This window comes from Myotis lucifugus, unplaced genomic scaffold (assembly GCF_000147115.1).
Source record: "Myotis lucifugus unplaced genomic scaffold, Myoluc2.0 scaffold_50, whole genome shotgun sequence".
NCBI classification, from domain to species: Eukaryota; Metazoa; Chordata; class Mammalia; order Chiroptera; family Vespertilionidae; genus Myotis; species Myotis lucifugus.
The window spans coordinates 1,158,474-1,177,126 of record NW_005871098.1 but is presented as its reverse complement, the minus strand read 5'-3'; the positions used below and the strand labels follow the sequence as shown (position 1 = coordinate 1,177,126).

The 18,653-nt window shown below is 40.1% G+C and overlaps 1 pseudogene; it reads left to right on the top strand.

The window, feature by feature from the left end:
- Nucleotides 1-5,869: 5,869 nt before the first annotated feature.
- On the top strand, nt 5,870-6,547 carry LOC102430198 (annotated as a pseudogene).
- Nucleotides 6,548-18,653: the final 12,106 nt, after the last annotated feature.

Genomic DNA, 18,653 nt, shown 5'->3' with positions numbered 1-18,653 from the left:
CACCACCATGCCCCAGCAGTGAGCAGTGTAGTACCATTCTGCAAGTCCCAGACAGTTATAGTGAGCACAGCCAGAGAGACTTCCTGAGCTACATCTCCTCACCAGAGCACAAACCTATCATCCCAGGATCCTGTGCTACAAGTCCCCATGTTGTTAGTGCAAGCCAGGAATCCCCACACTTGCCTGTTCCCCTGTCGCAGTACAGAGCCTCAGACCAGTGTGTTTTCCACCCCCTGGCATGGACCGAGCTTTCATGCAGGTGTGAGCTCCACCCCGGCTCTGACATAGCTGTCACTGAGTGCGAGCGCCATCCCTGGCCCAGCTCAGAACTGCTTATGTGACCTGGCATGCAAAGCCACAGGTCACAGGACCATGCTGCATGTACACTACAAGAGGGATATAGGGGTAGGGCACCATCCTGCCTTGGGTGCCAGGGCTGCACAATGAATTGCATACAGAGGGCTCTGGGCCCTCACAGAGAGTTCCACACCAGAGGAACTGTGCTCGCACTCCCACTGACCCTGAGAGTCTGAACCAGACAACTGAGAGAAGGGGGTACAATTCAAAGCAGAGATAATAAAGGTGTGAAACTAAAGGCAGACCCAGCCTCCAGTCTAGCAAATACCAGATCATTGAACACTTCAAACCCTCAGACCCCAGGCAGGGAGCCCAGGGCTATAAAGAGACAGCAAAAATGGGGAGAAAAAGAAACAACCTGCAAAGGAAAGGAGGAATCACCAGAAAAGGAACTAAATGAAATGGAGGAAAGCAATATGTCAGAGAAAGAATTCAGAGTAAGGGCCACACAGTTGCTAAACTGGCTGGACTACAAAATTACTGACTTATGTAAGAATTGAGGAAATGAAGAATGATATAGCTACAATAAAGAACACAATGGAAGGTTTGAACAGTAGACTAGAAGAAGCAGAGGACCAAATCAGCGAGTTAGAAAACAGGGTAAAAAAAAACACCCAATCTGAACAACAATTGATATTAGAAAGCAGTAGGAGAGATTAAGGGAGCTTTGGGACAACATGAAATGAAGCAACATCCATAAAATAGGGGTGCCAGAAAGACAATAAGAGGAGCAAGGATTAGAAAACCTATTTAATGAAATAATGACAGAAAATTTCCATGATTTGTGGAAGAAAAAAGTCACACAAGCACAGAGAATCCCAAACAAGATGAACTCAAAAAGACCCACACCAAGACATATAATTACAATGGCAAACATTGACAACAAAGAGGGATCTTAAGGGCGGCAAGAGAGAAATAGAGAGTTACCTAAAAGGGAACTCCCATTAGATTATCAAATGATTTCTCAACAGAAACACATCAGGCTAGAAGAGAATGGAATGAAGTATACAAAGTGATGCAAAGCAAGGGACTGAATACAAGAATACTCTAACTAGCAAGGCTATCATTCAAAATTGAAGGGGAAATCAGGAGCTTTGCAGACATGCAAGCCAGCAATGCAAGAAACACTAAAAGGACTGTTGTAAAAAGAATAAATTAGAAAGGGAGGAAGGAACACTGGCATAAAGAATAAAAATGGCTACAAACAAATACCTATCAATAATAACCTGAAATGTAAATGGATTAAATGCTCCAATCAAAAGACATAGGGTGGCTGAATAGATAAGAAAACATGATCCATATATATGCTGTCTACAAAAGACCCACCTTAGAAAAAGGAACTCACACAGACTGAAAGTGAAGAGATGGGGCAAAAAAATTCAGGCAAATGGAAATGAAAAAAAAGCTGGGATAGCAATACTTATATCTGACAAAATACACCTCAAAGTGAAGGCCATAACAAGAGATAAGGAAGGCTACTTCATAATACTAAAAGGATTGATACAACAAAAATATATAACTCTGGTAAACATATATACACCCAATACAGGAGCACCCAAATATGTAAAAAAAAAAAAAACTTCTGAAAGATATCAAGGGAGAGTTCAACAGCAATAAGATCATGATAGGACTTTAATACTTCACTGACATCACTGGATAAATATTCTAAACAAAAAAATCAACAAAGGAACAGAAATTCTAAATGACTCACTAGATCAGCAGTTCTCAACCTATGGGTCGCGACCCCTTTGGGGGTCGAACGACCCTTTCACAGGGGTCACCTAAGAACATCGGAAAACACATATAGCATATCAGATATTTACATTACGACTCATAACAGTAGCAAAATTACAGTTATGAAGTAGCAACAAAAATAATTTTATGGTTGAGGGTCACCGCAACATGAGGAACTGTATTAAAGGGTCACTGCATTAGGAAGGTTGAGAACCATTGCACTAGATCATATGGAATTAATTGATGTCTTCAGAACATTTCACTCTAAAGCTGTGAAATATACATTCTCCCCAAGTTCACATGGAACATTTTCAAAGATAAACCACATATTAGGATACAGGCTAAGGTCTCTAAAATACAGAAGATTGAAGTCATATCAAGCATCTTCTCAGATCACAATGGCATAAAATTAGAAATGAACAACAATAAAACAATTTTAAAAAAATCAAACATCTGGAGGCTAAATAGCATGCTACTAAACAATGATTGGGTTCCCAAAAAGATCAAAAAGAAATAAAAAACATCCTGGAAAAAAATTACAATGAAAACACAACAATCCAAAAAATGGGACAGAGTGAAAGCAGGTCTGAAAAAGAAATTCATAGCATTACAGGCCTCCCTAAACAAACAAACAAACAAACAAAAACTAGTAATACATTATCTAACTTAACAACTTAAAGAATAGAAAGAGAGCAATAAGAAAAGCCCACAGTAAGCAAAAGGCAGGAAATAATAAAAATCAGAGCAGAAATAAATGGCATTGAGACAAAAAAAAAGTGATCAATAAAACCAAGAGATGGTTCTTTGAAAGAAAAAGTAATATTGATAAACCTCTAGCCAGGCTCACCAAGAAGCAAAGAGAGAGGACCCAAATAAACAAAATCAGAAATGAAAGAGGTGAAGTAACAACCAATTACACAGAAAAACAAACGATTATAAAAAAAAATTACTATGAACCACTCTATTCCAAAAACTGGACAACCTAGACGAAGTGGACATATTTCTAGAAAAATACAATCTTCCTAAACTCAATCAGGAAGAATAAAAATATCTGAATAGGCTGATAACTATTGAGAAAAATGAAGCAGTAATCTCAAACTTTCCAGCAAACAAAAGCCCTGGGCTGGACAGTTTCACAGGGGAGTTTTACCAGACATTTAAAGAAGAACTAAAACTTACCCTCCTCAGATTATTCAAAAAAAAATTCACGAAGAAGAAACATTTCAAGTTTTTTCTGTGAAGCCAGTATTACCCTAATCCTGAAACCAGATAAAAACACTACAAAGAAAGAGAATTACAGGCCAATATCCCTGATGAACATAGATGCTAAAATCCTAAACAAAATTCTAGCAAATTAGATCCAGCATTACATTAAAAAGATCACACACCATGACCAAGTCAGATTTATTCCGGGTACTCAAGAATGGTACAATATCCACAAATCAATAAATGTGATACATCACATAAATAAATTGAGAGACAAAAATCACATAATCATATCAATTGATGCAGAAAAAGCATTTGAATAAACCCAACACCCTTTCTTGATGAAAACTCTCAGCAAAGTGGGAATAGAGGGATCATACCTCAACATAATAAAAGCCTTATATGACAAACCTATAGTCAACATCATACTCAATGGGCAAAAACTAAAACCATTTCCCCTAAGAACAGAAACAAGACAGGGATGCCCACTTTCACCACTCCTGTTCAATATAGTACTAGAAATGCTAGCAATAGTGATCAGACAAGAAGAAGAAATAAAAGGCATCCAAATTGGAAAAGAAGGAGTAAAAATGTTATTATTTTCAGATGACATGATATTGTACCTATAAAACCCTAAAGACTCCATCAAAAAACCCCCAAAACTGCTAGACTTTATAAATGAATTTGGCAATGTAGCAGGATACAAATTAAAATCCAGAAATTGATGGCTTTTTTATACACCAATAATGAACTCACAGAAAAAGAAACTAAAAAAAAAAAATCCCATTTACCATTGCAACAAAAAGATTGATACCTAGGAATAAACTTAACTGAGGAGGTAAAAGACCTGTACTCAGAAAACTACAGGATGTTGAAAAAAAGAGATAGAAGAAGACATAAAGAAATGGAAGAATATACTGTGTTCATGTTTTGGTAGAATCAAAATCATTAAAATGTCCATATTACCCAAAGCAATCTATAAATTCAATTCAATTCCCATTAAAATAACAATGGCATATTTCACAGACTTAGAACAAACCCTCCAAAAATTCACGTAGAATAAAAAATGACCCTGAATAGCCACAGCAATCCTGAGAAAGAAGAACAAATTTGGAGGGATTACAATCCAGCAATATTAGAAAGCCACTGTTCTCAAAACTGTCTTGTACTTACACAAGAACAGGCATATAGAATAATGGAACAGAAAAGAGAATCTAGAAATCAACCCAAGCCATTATGCTGAATTAATATTTGTTAATATTTGACAAAGAAAGCAAGAGCATACAATGGAGTCAAGACAGTCTCTTCAATAAATGGTACTGGGAAATTGGACAGATACGGCAAAACAAATGAAACTAGACCAGCAACTTACACCATACACAAAAACAAACTCAAAATGGATAAAGGACTTCAACTTAAGACGGGAAACCATGAAAATCTTAGAAGACTCCCTAGGTAGCAAAATATGTCTTAGCAATATCGTTAACCAATACAGATCCTAGGATAATGGAAACTAAGGAGAAAATAAACAAATGGGACTACATCAAAATTAAAAGCTTTTGCACAGCAAAAGAAACCATCAACAAAACAATAAGAGAGGCCACTGCATGGGAAAACATATTTGCCAACATTAGCTCTGATAAAGATCTTATCTCCAAAAGTTATAGGGAACTCATACAACTTAACAAAAGGCAGAAAACAATACAATCAAAAAATGAGCAAAAGACCCTTTTTGAAAGTGGACATACAGAAGGCCAGAGACACATGAAAACATTCTCAAAGTCACTAATTATCTGAGCGATGCAAATCAAATGACAATTAGTTATCACCTTACACCTTTCAGAATGACTATCTTTAACAAATCAACAAACAAGTGCTGGTGAGGATGTGGAGAAAAAGAGACCCTTGTGCACTGCTGGTGAGAATGCAGACCAGTGCAGCCACTGTAGAAAACAGTATGGCGTTTCCTCGAAAAATTAAAAAATGGACCTCCTATTTGACCCAGTAATCCCACTTCTAGGTATATATCCCAAAAAAACAGAAACACCAATCAGAAAGGATATATGCACCCCTATGTTCATAGCAGCACAATTTACAATAGCTAAGATTTGGAAACAGCCTAAGTGCCTATCAGCAGATGAGTGGATTATAAAACTGTGGTACAGAACCATGGTTGGTATATGATAGGAAAAGGAGTCTGTAAACAGATTTGGCTAGGATTATTTGATGATAGATCTTCAGCGATTCCATACTTCGGGGATCCACAAAAAGTGAAAGAGTTCCTACAAGAAAAATATGAAAAGAAAAGATGGTATGTCCCCCCAGAACAAGCCAAAGTAGTGGCATCTGTTCATGCATCGATTTCAGGCTCCTCTGCCAGTAGCACAAGCAGCACACCTGAGGTCAAACCACTGAAATCTCTTTTAGGAGATTCAGCGCCAGCCCTGCACCTAAATAAGGGCACACCTAGTCAGTTGACTGAGCTGTGACAAATCTGTTACTGTGTGACATTACAGCGTCTACCCTACACAAGAATGATTCTGAGGCATGTCCCCTGTTATAGGTCGCTCTCAAGGACAGCAGCAGTAAATGAAGTTTGACCTTTTAAGTGATCTTGGCTCAGACATATTTGCTGCTCCAGCTTCTCAGTCATCAGCTACAGCTGATTTTGCTAACTTTGCACATTTCAACAGTCATGCAGCCCAGAATTCTGCAAATGCAGATTTTGCAAACTTTGTTGCATTTGGACAGTCTGGTGGTTCGAGTAATTTTGGAGGTTTCCCCACAGCAAGTCACTCACTCTCCTTTTCAGCCCCAAACTACAGGTGGAAGTGCTGGATCAGTAAAAGCTAATTTTGCTCATTTTGATAACTTCCCCAAATCCTCCAGTGCTGATTTTGGAACCTTCAGTACTTCCCAGAGTCATCAAACAGCAACAACTGTTAGTAAAGTTGCAACAAATAAAGCTGGTCTTCAGGCTGCAGACAAATATGCAGCACTTGCTAATTTAGACAATATCTTCAGTGCTGGATAAGGTGGTAATCAGGGGAGTGGCTTTGGGACCACAGGTAAAGCTCCTGTTAGTTTTGTGGTTTCATTTCCCAGTCAGTCAAGTGTGTCTTCAGACAAGTATGCAGCTCTGGCAGAACTAGACAGCGTTTTCAGCTCTGCAGCCACCTCCAATAATGGGTACACTTCCACAAGTAATGACAGCAGGTACCTTGTCTTTGTGTCCCTGCTTCGTGTTTAAATCTTTTTTCAACTCTGAATAATAATGTTAAATAATGACTGGGGCATAATTTTAAAATTATTGAATATTTTTTTATAAATTTGAGGAAACAGTTTAATTTGCTAATTAAAATATAATCCTTGATAAAAAATAAATAAAAATAAAATAAAAAAATAACTGTGGTACATCTACACAATGGAATGTAAAAAAGAAGGAACTTTTACCATTTGCAACAGCATGGATGGAACTGGAGAGCATTATGCTAAGTGAAATAAGCCAGTCGGAGAAAGATAAATATTACATGATCTCACTCATATGTTGGATATAATGATCAACATGATTTGGTTAACATAAATAGATCTAGAGACAATTGGCAGGGGAGGTGGGTGGGTTAGAGAGCAACCAAAGAACTTGCATGTATGCATATTAGTATAACCAATGGACTCAGACACTGGGGCGGTGGGGGCTTGCCTGGGGTTGGAATGGCCAAGGGTGGGGGGTCAATTGGGTAAAAAGGAGACATATGTAAAACTTTAGACAATAACAACAACAACAAAAAACAACAACAAAAACACAGTTGCTGCTGCTGTTGTATTATAATATAAGGTGCTGGTACAGACTGGCACTCAAAGTTCCCCTCCTTATCCCCCATCTCACCATGAAATGTCACCACTACTAAGATCCCCCTATACATTTTTCTGTTGTTGTTGTTGTTAATCCTCACCTGAGAATGAAGGGACAGGAGGGATCTATATATATATATATATATATATATATATATATATATAGAGAGAGAGAGAGAGAGAGAGAGAGAGAGAGAGAGAGAGAGAGAAAGAGAGAGAGAGAGAGAGAGAGAGAGAGAGAGAGAGAGAGAAACATCAATATAAAAGAGACACATCCATTGGTTGCCTCCTGCATTCACCCCAAACAGGGCCAAGATCGAATCTGCAAGGCAGGTTTGTGCCTTCAGCCAGGGCTGATCCCCCTATACATTTTGAGGATGTAGAAATTTTCACACTGAAATGATGCAGCCCCAAATGTCTGTTATGCAATCATGAATCTTTAACCCATAGCATTTCTTTAAACTTCATTCATTCATCCCTAAAGAGAACTCAAATCCAAGTTTCAAATCTTTTGACTGTTGGTGGGCTTGCTCACATGCCATTCCTTGCTTGCTCTGTGGTTTTCATTATAGCCATATGCTGTCTTTTCAGTTCACAATGTCTTTGGTCCACACATATTTGCTTTAATACAGCCACATCAGAAGAGCCAGGGAAACTTTTCTCCTCCCGTTGAAAGTATCTATCTAGTGATCACTTTTTTCCCTCCCATTGAAAGTATCTATGTGCCAGGCAGTTCTGGGTACTGGGATGTTGTGATGAATGATGATCATGTCCTCTGTAATGGTTCTGCACACCAAGGTACAAAGCCAGCCAGGACCCCATATGAGACATACCTGTGTAGAGAGGAGTTTCATTCATGCTATGTATTTGGACAGAATGTATTTTATACTTCCATCCCTAATACAAAAATGGCCCATGAAATGTGATAAAAATATGTTTCCTCCCCTTACCCTCTAGCAGTATACTTCACTTTTCAGAGGCAAAACAGTAATATTTAACATCTTAGACAGATGATAGCTATTCATGAAATTATTCATAAAGTGTTTGTGATAGTTAATATCCTTTTGGGATTAATTCGATAGAATACGTATAATTATTTATCCTGAGAAGTAGCACAGGTTGAAAAATATAAAAATGGTCAAAAATACACAGATGAAAAATAAACAATGTCTGATTATTAGGGAATTTAGAAGTGCTGAGAATATACTCAGTGTGGCAGGCTAAATAATGATCTCCAAAGATTTGCCCACTTCCTAATCCCCACATAAAAAGAGATTTTGCAGATGGGATTAAGTGAAGCATGTAATATGAGGGGATAAACCTGGATTATTGGTTGAGTCTTTAAATGTAATTACATGTATCATAAGAGGGAAGCAAAGGAAAATTTTAATCACACAGAGGAGAACGTGATATGACGATAAAGCAGAGAGAAATTTGAAGAGGCTGGGCTTGAAGATTAGAATGATGCGGCCACAAGTGGAGGAATGCTGATAGCCACCTGGAGCTGGAAAAGGCAAAGAATGTGATTTTCTTCTAGAGCCTCCACACAGAGTGTGGCCCTGTTGATGCCTTAATTTTGGCACAGTGGTACTGATTTTGGACTTCTGGCCTCTAGAACTGTGAGTGAATCCATTTCTATTGTTTTAAGTCATTCCAAATGAGGTACTTTGTTATAATAGCCACAGGAAACTAATGTACCTAGTCATTTTAGATTGACAGGGGAAACAACTACTGAATACTCTGTCAACCACTTTTTGGCATGATGCTATCTAGTATAAATTCTGGCTCACCCTGTCACTTCTAAATTAATGTTCCTTTATTTTCCTTTGCATTCTATTGAATGCCAGATGACAGATGGATTTCTTTTAGATTTTTGATTTGTACATTGGTGTTTTGATTGTGGATGGGATGGTGGAGTCTCCCTGAATTTATTTTGCAGATACTTCTGGTGATTTTGATGCATGGATCATGTTTCCAGGCACTGGTCTAGGTAAGGAGTGGAAAAGTCTGATCAATGCTCTGACCTACACAGGAGTACACGATTTTAGTGACATACAGGAAAGTATTACCTGGATCTAGGGCAGGGGTGGGCAAACCCTGGCACACGTGCCAAACATGGCATGCCAGTAACTTTTGCTGGCACGTGAAACCCTCTCTTATAATCTTCCATTTACAATTTTTTTCTTAATATCGACTTTTTTATTTTTCAGATAAATTCAGTGTAGGTGCATCTTAGATAAATAAATAATTTTACATAACAAGTAATCTTAAAGACCATAGACATGGATTGACGAGAGAAGGGAAGAGCAATTTCTATGCCTCTGCCTTAACTCTCCCTGCCTTCCTAGATCCAACCAGTGTTTTGGTTTCATCCACATACGCTTGTGAATCTTTGTTCTCAGTGATGAATTTTGTTAAGTCTCATAATAGGAGTAGCCTGAAGGATGAAAGTAGTAGCTCATGCATATCTCTGAAGGTCACAAAATATAAACCTGATGTAAAATCTCTGTCATCAGTGATGCAGCAGCAAAAGTCCCACTGATAATATCAAACGGAGTCATAAAGTTTTCTGTCGGATTATCAGTGTACATGTATACATTAAAAAATAAATGTATTTTTCATCATCATATACTGTGTTTTTGTCTCTCGAATGAATTTTATTATTTCTTCAAGGTTCTTCACATACGTACACCTTAAGAGATATCAAGTAGGCATAACATGTTCTCAAAAAATTAGGGTTGGCACGCAGAAGAATTTTGAGTCAGAGATTTTGCTGGTTTTGGCACGCACTCACAAAAGGTTGCCCACCCCCGATCTAGGGTCTCTTTGCCTTGAATAGCAGAATACGCAAACTCATGAGGGTTGATTTCTTTTCTTCTTATGTTCTGTGCTAACCCTGCCATGTTTTAAGGTCTTCATAAAATTTACTCTAATATCTTCATTTTTTCACTCTGACTGGATCATTAGGTACAGCATCATCTCTTTGCAATATGTTAGTACATCATAATTTCTTAAGATTAAACCCTAGTTAGCTATTTTCAACCTTTTTCTTCAGATATAAACTAATTACTAAAATTCTGAGGCACACCAAATATATATATATATTTATCTTAAAAAAATAGGTATAATTTTGATTCATTCACACCAAATGGCTATTTTTGTGTTGGTTGTTGTAGCTGGACATTTGTAAACAAGGATCTGAAGTCCTGCCAAGAAGAAGTGAATGTTCTATCAGGAACACAGCGTGACTTGTAAGCGAGTCACGCTGGGTCAAGATTGCACACAATCTTGAGTTCCAGGAACATTTACCTCCCTGAGAAAGGCTAAGATTAAATAGTCGTGGGTGTAGAACAGAAAGGGAGGGCACAGCTGCAAGCTGTCTTCAATACGCTATTGTAATAATATAGAACAAAACAAGATTTAGTTGATTAACTGCTGACACACTAGCCTTGTACCAAACCCCACTAAAAGCGATGGTGAGAGTGCAGAGTTTGCTACATGCCTGAGCGAGCTCTAGCCCTCTGTCCAGCATCAATCATCCTGTGTGCTTGTCTTACCTCTGCATCTTTGGTTCATTAAACATCCCTCAACACTTGGCGCCCGAACGTGGGACCTTAAGTGTGACTGAACAAGCAAGGGTAATCCCGAGTGGGGGGGTGAAAGGATTAAGGAAAAGACAGACAAGAGAATAATAGCTGGGTCTCGGTGGGACACTGCCGCCCTGATGAGGAGACAATGCCAGCGCCCACAAGCCGTGTCTTTATTTTATAGCAGATGCCACGAGGCAAAGCAGGGGCGTGATCACGCTGTTTACAGCATTCTCATGAGCTCCAACCCTACTCAACTACATGCACCTGAATTCTAGCACAAGGCACGTGGGGCTACGTGTTTGGACCATAGGTTCAAGCTTACTACCACAGCCGTTGGCTATAATTGCGCTGGGAGGACCCTGCCCTCCAGCTGGGACTTGCACGTGGCAATGAGAGGACCCTGTCCTTTCATTAGTCCGAGGCTTGAACCTGGCCAAAACACCGTAACTGTGCCCCACACTTAAGGTAAGTAGGGAGAATACACAGGACCTAAAGGGAAAAAGTCTGTGACGGTTTACGCAAAAGTTTCGGCAAGCCAGGCAGAGCAATGGGGAACTCCCCAATGGCAGAGAGTCAATATATGACTCTGCTGCGTTCAGTGCTTAAAAGCACTGGGGTTAGTGTGTCTCAAGACACTTTTAGAAAATTAGCTAGAGAAATAAGAAGGCATTGTTATTGGTTTGAGCCGACAGGCAGAAATCAGTTAAATCTAAAGGTTTGGAAACAGGTTGTTCGTTTGCTATGGCGCGCTCATCAGAATGGAGATCCGATAGGACATGAAGTTTGGTCCTTGTGTACTTTGATTACTATGGCTCTTAAACCTTTGCAGTCAGAATCAGATTATGAGGCTGCTCCAGTTAAAGTTACTAGCTCTCGTTCTCGCTCCGCTTGTGAAACTGATAAAGACATGCCTAATAGACCATTACCTTCTTTGCCTCATGAAAATAATACAGAGCAAAAAAGGAAAGATTTTGAACAGAAGTTGGAGGGATATAAAGATATAGAAGGGACTGATAAAGAGGGCATACAGGATTTGTCAGAAAGTGAAACTAGTAGCACTGATTCTAGTGGTAGAGAACAGAAGAGATTATTTAAAAAGAAAAGCAAAACAAGGGATGACGAACAAGAGTTATTAAAAGATTTGCTGATTCATATGAAGGCTTTAATATGTGGTATCCCACTGCCTCATGTTAAACCCACTAATAAGTAACAGGAATTGATCAAAAATGCTTTTCCAGTTCAACAGCCACTGTCAGAGGAGCCCAGAGTAACTCCCGCAGCTCCTCCTCCAGACCCACCACACTATTCCACAGGGGCACATAGGCAATTCCAGCTGCCCTTGCCTACTGAAATAAACAAAATATTATTAGATTTAGAACCTGGGGATGAGATTGTTTCTCCCACATGGAGAAGAGATGATGATTTCCTTGCATTTCCGATACAGCGGCAGCAAATGCCACCGGATTTACAACAATATCCCTAATATCCAAATGGTTAATGCAGAAAAGGGGGGGGGATCGGCAGGGAGAGATGTTTTGTTGATTTTTACTTATCTGAACTATGCTGACTCAAGGCCGAAAGCTGCTACTAAGCACAACAAGTTTTTCTCTGCCCCATTTTGTTCTCTTTAACCCTTCCAACACTAAATTAGACCAATACAATATACTTGAAATTTCATAAGGAAGCAGTTCTTACCTGCTCTTGGTAATCTAATAAATACTGGCTGTTTACTTTATAGTAATCATTAAAGAATTGAGGTTTCTAAGAATAAGGAATTACTGAGTAGAAGGTCTGAGGCACGGTTATGCATTTTTTAAAGGACATAGAAGGTTTAAAGGCTAATTTGAAAGTATGAAATTTATAAAGGTTGTATATGTAATAATAAGAAGAATCCCCTAAAGGAAGACTATTATCTGCTCTATTTACTTTAAATTTTTTAAATCAAGATGAGACTGACAGCACTGTTGCTCAGCGACATTGGGTAAAGGAGGTTTCACAAGAATTGAATCAACCTGTGTTTTATCATAATGAGTCCTCTCAGTCGTGGGATCCTGCATGGGTACTACGATGGGGGCGAGGTTATGCTTATATTTCCACAGGTAAAGAAAAGTTCTGGGTTCCTGAGAGGCATCTTAAGCTGAGACATGAGAACCAAGAGGAAGTTCTACTTAAGTGATCTGACCAAGGATTTCTCAGAGATGACGTTGACGGGACCTCCTATCCGCAAAGCTCTACAGTCAACGCAACATTCATCTGTACCAACCTGGGGTCAGGTGAAGAAGCTTACCCAAGAGGGAGAACAACTGGTTCGGCGTCATGGTAAAGAAGTGACGCCATCTACTTTGTTCCTTGCTATGCTTGCACTAATAACCACTCAGGTAAATGCTGAGAATCATACACACTGGGCTTACATTCCTAATCCCCCACTGAATAGAGGTGTTTCTTGGTTAGATTCAAAGGTTCAAATTTATGTTAATGACTCAAATTGGTTAACCGGACCTTATGATGATCGAGGTCCATTAAAACCAGAAGAGGAAGGTAGAGTTATAGAAAATTATACCACTGGAATGCAGGGAGTGCCAATATGCTTAGGTCAAGGAGACCATTGTTTAACAACACAGGCACAAGCCTGGCTGAGCATTTTGGAAAACACTACTACTGCAAAAAAAAACAGGCATTTGTTTCTTCTGAGTGCGCATGGGTTTAAAAATGTTAGTTGGGATAACAATAGTACACCTCCATTACTTCCACCATGTCATGTTCCTACGTTTACGCACTTGTCCAATTGGGTCCATTGGGAATCCTGTCGAGGAGAGACGGTTCGGGTTTTATCTAATACTTCCTATGGAAGCGTCATTGATTGGAGCCCTTCAGGTTCTGCCCGTTCCAAAGTCAATGGAGCTGATCTATGATGGCATAGAGGAGAGAACAAGTCCATGTCCACACAAGCAAATGCAAGCATTGTGTGGCATGGTGGAGGATTTGCCCCCCCAACACCTCATCAAGAAGGACATCCTGTTCAATCTGACTTATGGAAATTGGGATCTGCCTTACACTCTTTGAAAGCATGGACTGGCTTCTATAAAAATAACTCTGGGAATTACACCTTACAATTTTATGTTAACAAAACTGCCTTTGTACAAGCCTGTGTTTGATTACCATTTTTATTAATGAAAGGAGATGTTAAGTGGAATGCTAACTTGGGGGAAATTTCCTGTATTAATTATTCTTTCTATACTTGTCTAAATTCTTCTATTGCATTTAACCAAGCAACTAGCTAATAGAAAAGCAGCTGTGTTATCTCTGATGCTTCATCAAATGAAGCAAGAAAAAAAGGGGGATTTGTAGCTGGGCATTTGTAAACAAGGATCTGAAGTCCTGCCAAGAAGAAGTGAATGTTCTATCAGGAACACAGCGTGACTTGCAAGTGAGTCAAGCTGGATCAAGATTGCACACAATCTTGAGTTCCAGGAACATTTACCTCCCTGAGAAAGGCTAAGATTAAATAGTCATGGGTATAGAACAGAAAGGAAGGGTACAGCTGCAAGCTGTCTTCAATACTCTATTGTAATAATATAAAACAAAACAAGATTTAGTTGATTAACTGTTGACACACTAGCCTTGTACCAAACCCCAATAAAAGCGATGGTGAGAGTGCAGAGTTTGCTACATGCCTGAGCAAGCTGTAGCCCTCTGTCCAACATCAATCATCCTGTGTGCTTGTCTTACCTCTGCGTCTTTGGTTCATTAAACATCCCTCAATAGTTGTTGTCATTTTTTTCCCCTCTTGGTTAATCCTAACCTGAGGATAATTTTCCATTGATTTTTTCTTGAGAGAAGGGAGGGGTGGGACACAGAAACATGGATGTGTCACATCCATTGATTACCGAGGTATGTGCCCTTGAGAGGAATCGAACCTGGGACCCTTCAGTCTGCAGGCCCACCCTCTATATACAGAGTCAAACCAATTAGGGTTGTTATTTTTTTACTAGAGACCCAGTGCATGAATTTGTGCATGGGTGAGGTCCGGCTGGCCCGTCCTGATCAGGGCCGATGGGGCCAGGCCAGCCATGGCCCCACCCCTTGATTGGGGTGGGGAGAGGCAATGCATGCCAGGGTCAGCTGGGGGGAGGGGCCATTGGAGGTTGGCCAACTGGCCCCACCCCTGATCAAGGTGCAGGGTGCCAGCCATGGGGAGGGGCTGTGGGCAGTTGGCCAGCTAGCCCCACCCCTGATCAGGGTAGAGGGGGCTGATTGGGGGCAGGGCCAGCTGAGGGGAGGATCCTTGGGCAGTTAGCCAGCAGGCCCCACCCCTGATCAGGGTCAGGGGGCTGATCAGGGGTGGGGCTGGCTGGGGGGAGGGGCCTCAGGCAGTTTGGGGGGGGGCGATTGGTGCCCTGATCAGGCCGGTTGGCTGCTGCAGTGCACGTCATAGCGACTGGTCCTTCCAGTCATTCTGGTCATTCCATAGTTCTGGTTGCTTGGCTTTTATATATATAGATATATAGATAGATTCTTTACATTTATCTTCATTGTTGAAAGTATTACACATGTCCCACATTTTTTCCCATTGACCCCCTCCATCCTGCTCCTGCCCCTTCCCCAAGTCTTCACCACATTATTATCTGTGTCCATGGGATATATATATATATATATATATATATATATATATATATATATTCTTTGGTTACTCTCTTTCTGTCCCCATCTTCCCTCTGAAATCCCTCAGTCTGATGCATGCTTTCATGTCTCTGGATCAATTTTGTTCATTAGATTCCACATATACGTGAGATCATGTGATACCTGTCTTTCTTTGACTGGCTTATTTTGCTTAACATAATACCCTCCAGGTCCCTCCATGCTATCTCAAAGAGTAAGAGCTATGTCATTTTTTACTGCTGCATAGTATCCCATGTTGTAAATGTACCACAGCTTTTTTTACCCACTCATCTATGAAGGGGCACTGATTTTAGCTATTGTAAATTGCACTGCTATGAACAAAGGTGTGCATACATTCTTTCTCAGTGTTGTTTCAGGTTTCTTAGGATATATTCCAAGAAGTGGAATCAATGGGTCAAATGGCAGTTCCATTTTTAATTTTTTGAGGAAACTCAACACTGTTTTCCATAGTAGCTACACCAGTCTGCATTCCCACCAGCAGTGTAGGGTTCCCTTTTCTCCATATCCTTGCCAGCACTTGTTGTTTGTTGATTTGTTGATGGTAGCCATTATAGCAGATGTGAGGTGATACCTCATTGTGGTTTTAATTTGTATCTCTATGATGATTAGTGACTTTGAGCATTTTTTCATATGTCTCTTGGCCATTTGTATGTCCTGAGAAGTGTTTATTCAGGTCCTTTGGCCATTTTTTAAATTGGATTGTTTGTCTTCCTTTTGTCAAGTTATATGAGTTCTTTATATATTTTGGAAATTAAACCCTTATGAGATGTATTATTGGCAAATATGTTCTCCCATATGGTGATATCTCTTTTTCATTTTGTTGATGGTTTTTTTTGCTGTTCAAAAGCTTTTTATTTTTATGTAGTCACATTTGTTTATTTTTTCCTTTGTTTCCCTTGCCCTAAGAGATGTATTGTCAAAAATACTGCTAGTTCAGAGTCTGAGATTTTGCTGCCTATGGTTTCTTCTAGGAATTTTATGGTTTCATGACTTATTTTTAAATCTTTAATCCAGCTTGAGTTTATTCTTGTGTATGGTGTAAGTTGGTGGTCTAGTTTCATTTTTTTTTTTGCTTTACCTGTCTAATTTTCCCAATACTATTTACTGAAGAGACTGTCTTGACTCAATTGTATGTTCTTGCCTTCTTTGTTAAATATTAATTGACCATAATGGTATGGATCTATTTCTGAGTTCTCTGTTATGTTCCATTATTCTATATGACTGTGCTTGTGCCATAGGTTCTTATTATTTGATATCTGATATTGTGATCCCTCCAAATTTGTTCTTCTTTCTCTCAAGATTCCTGCAGGTATTTGGGTATTTTTTGGTTCCATATAATCTTTAGACTATTTGTTCTAGATCAGTAAAATATGCACTTTGTATTTTAATAGGGAATGTGTTTAGTCTTTAGTTTTGCTTTACATAGTATGGGCATTTCAATCATGTTAATTCTTCAAATCCATGAACACAGTATATTCTTTTATTTGTTTGTAGATTCCTCTATTTCTCTTTTCAGTGCCCTGTAGTTTTCTGAGTACAGGTCTTTCACTTCCTTGATTAAGTTTATTCCAAGTTATCTTTTTGTTGTTGTTGTCGTTGTTGCAATGGTAAATGGGATTGTTTTTTAGTTTCTCTTTCTGATAATTCATTACTGCTATTTTATAGCAAGAGATAAGCATTAAGTGCCACAGTGATTCTCTTTTATTTAGCTAGTTATTAATAATAAAAAGGAGCAAAGGGAAGGTCAGACATCATAGACATGTCATCGGGGCAGCTTCACTAGGAAGATTGATTTTCATACTCCTCAGGAACCATCAGCCCATTCCCTTCAGACTAGTGGGGGAAGGTACTGGACAAAGGGGAAGACGGACACATGCACAGTGAAATCAGGGTGATGCAGGGTAGGTGCCTATCAGTCAAACCTGGGAAGAGAGATCATTGCCTCAAGAGGGCAGAGCCACTGCAAGTCTGTGAAAATTAGGAATACATAATGCCTCAGACAAAGGAATTCTCTCTTTGTTGGCTCTCTTGACTCTTGCCTCTTGGTGCTGCTGTGGCTCTCTTGCATTTGCCCATGTTCCCTCCACAGCCATGTGGCTCCGTGGACCCCAAACACAATGGACTATAGTAGGGAACACAAACTAAGCTAGCCTGATGCTGGACTGGATCTGTGCTCCAACATGGAGTGGAAACTCTTAAAATTGGCTTGGCTTTGGTCCTAGCTCTGCTGAAGCCACAGTTAACACTTCTTCTATGGTTGGATGAAGGGAAATGGGACCTTGGAAATCCAGAGGTGTAATTCCAAAGAAATAAAGTTCTCAACAATATCTCATCCTGTGAGGGGGCCTCTGGAAATTATTATTCCAGTGGCATCCCAAGCACCTCAACTCCCCTGGCAAGAGGTGGGACCAGGAGTTTTCTCCACCAATAACAAAATGAATGCATAGCCAAATATTTTACATTCCCAAGAAAAGTATTTAGAAACAGAATCCTTACTCTTTGCTAAATTGCAAAATGAAAAATTTGTGACTCGCATAAGATGCTGACTAGGTAGAGCATATATATATATATATATATATATATATATATATATATATACAAATACACACATATATATCCACAATTGAGGAAAAAATGAAGGCAACTGATCTGGGAAGAAGGGGATGAGAAGAAGATAGTTTACTTTTTATTCTAATACTAGAGGCCCGGTGCACAAAAAATTGTGCACTCGGAGGGGGCAGGGGGGTCCCCCAGCCAGGCCTGTGCCCTCTCGCAGTCTGGGACCCCTCGGGAGATAACGACCTGCTGGCTTAGGTCTGCTCCCGGGTGGCAGAGGGCACGCCCAATCTCTAGGTGCAGCCCCTGGTCAGGCTTAGAGCAGGGCCCGATTGGGGAGTTGGGGCGCCGCTCTCTGTCATGCACAGAGCAGGGCGGAATTGGGAAAGTTGCGATGCCACCCCTCAGTCACGCCTCAGGGTAGGGCTGATTTGGGGGGGGTTGGGGGCACCGCCCCCCTGTCCCACTCTAGGCAGGGGCGAATGGGAAAGTTGGCGGCCCCCCCCCCTGTCATACACGAAGGAGGGGGCGATTAGGGGGGTTGGGGGAGCCCCCCCCTGGTCCCCACAGAGCAGGTCCAAATCAGGGGGTTGAGAGAGCTCCCCTCCTTTTCATGCACATAGCAGGCCCCAATAAGGGGTTGGAGGAGCCTCCCCCCCTTCACACTAAAAAAAAAAG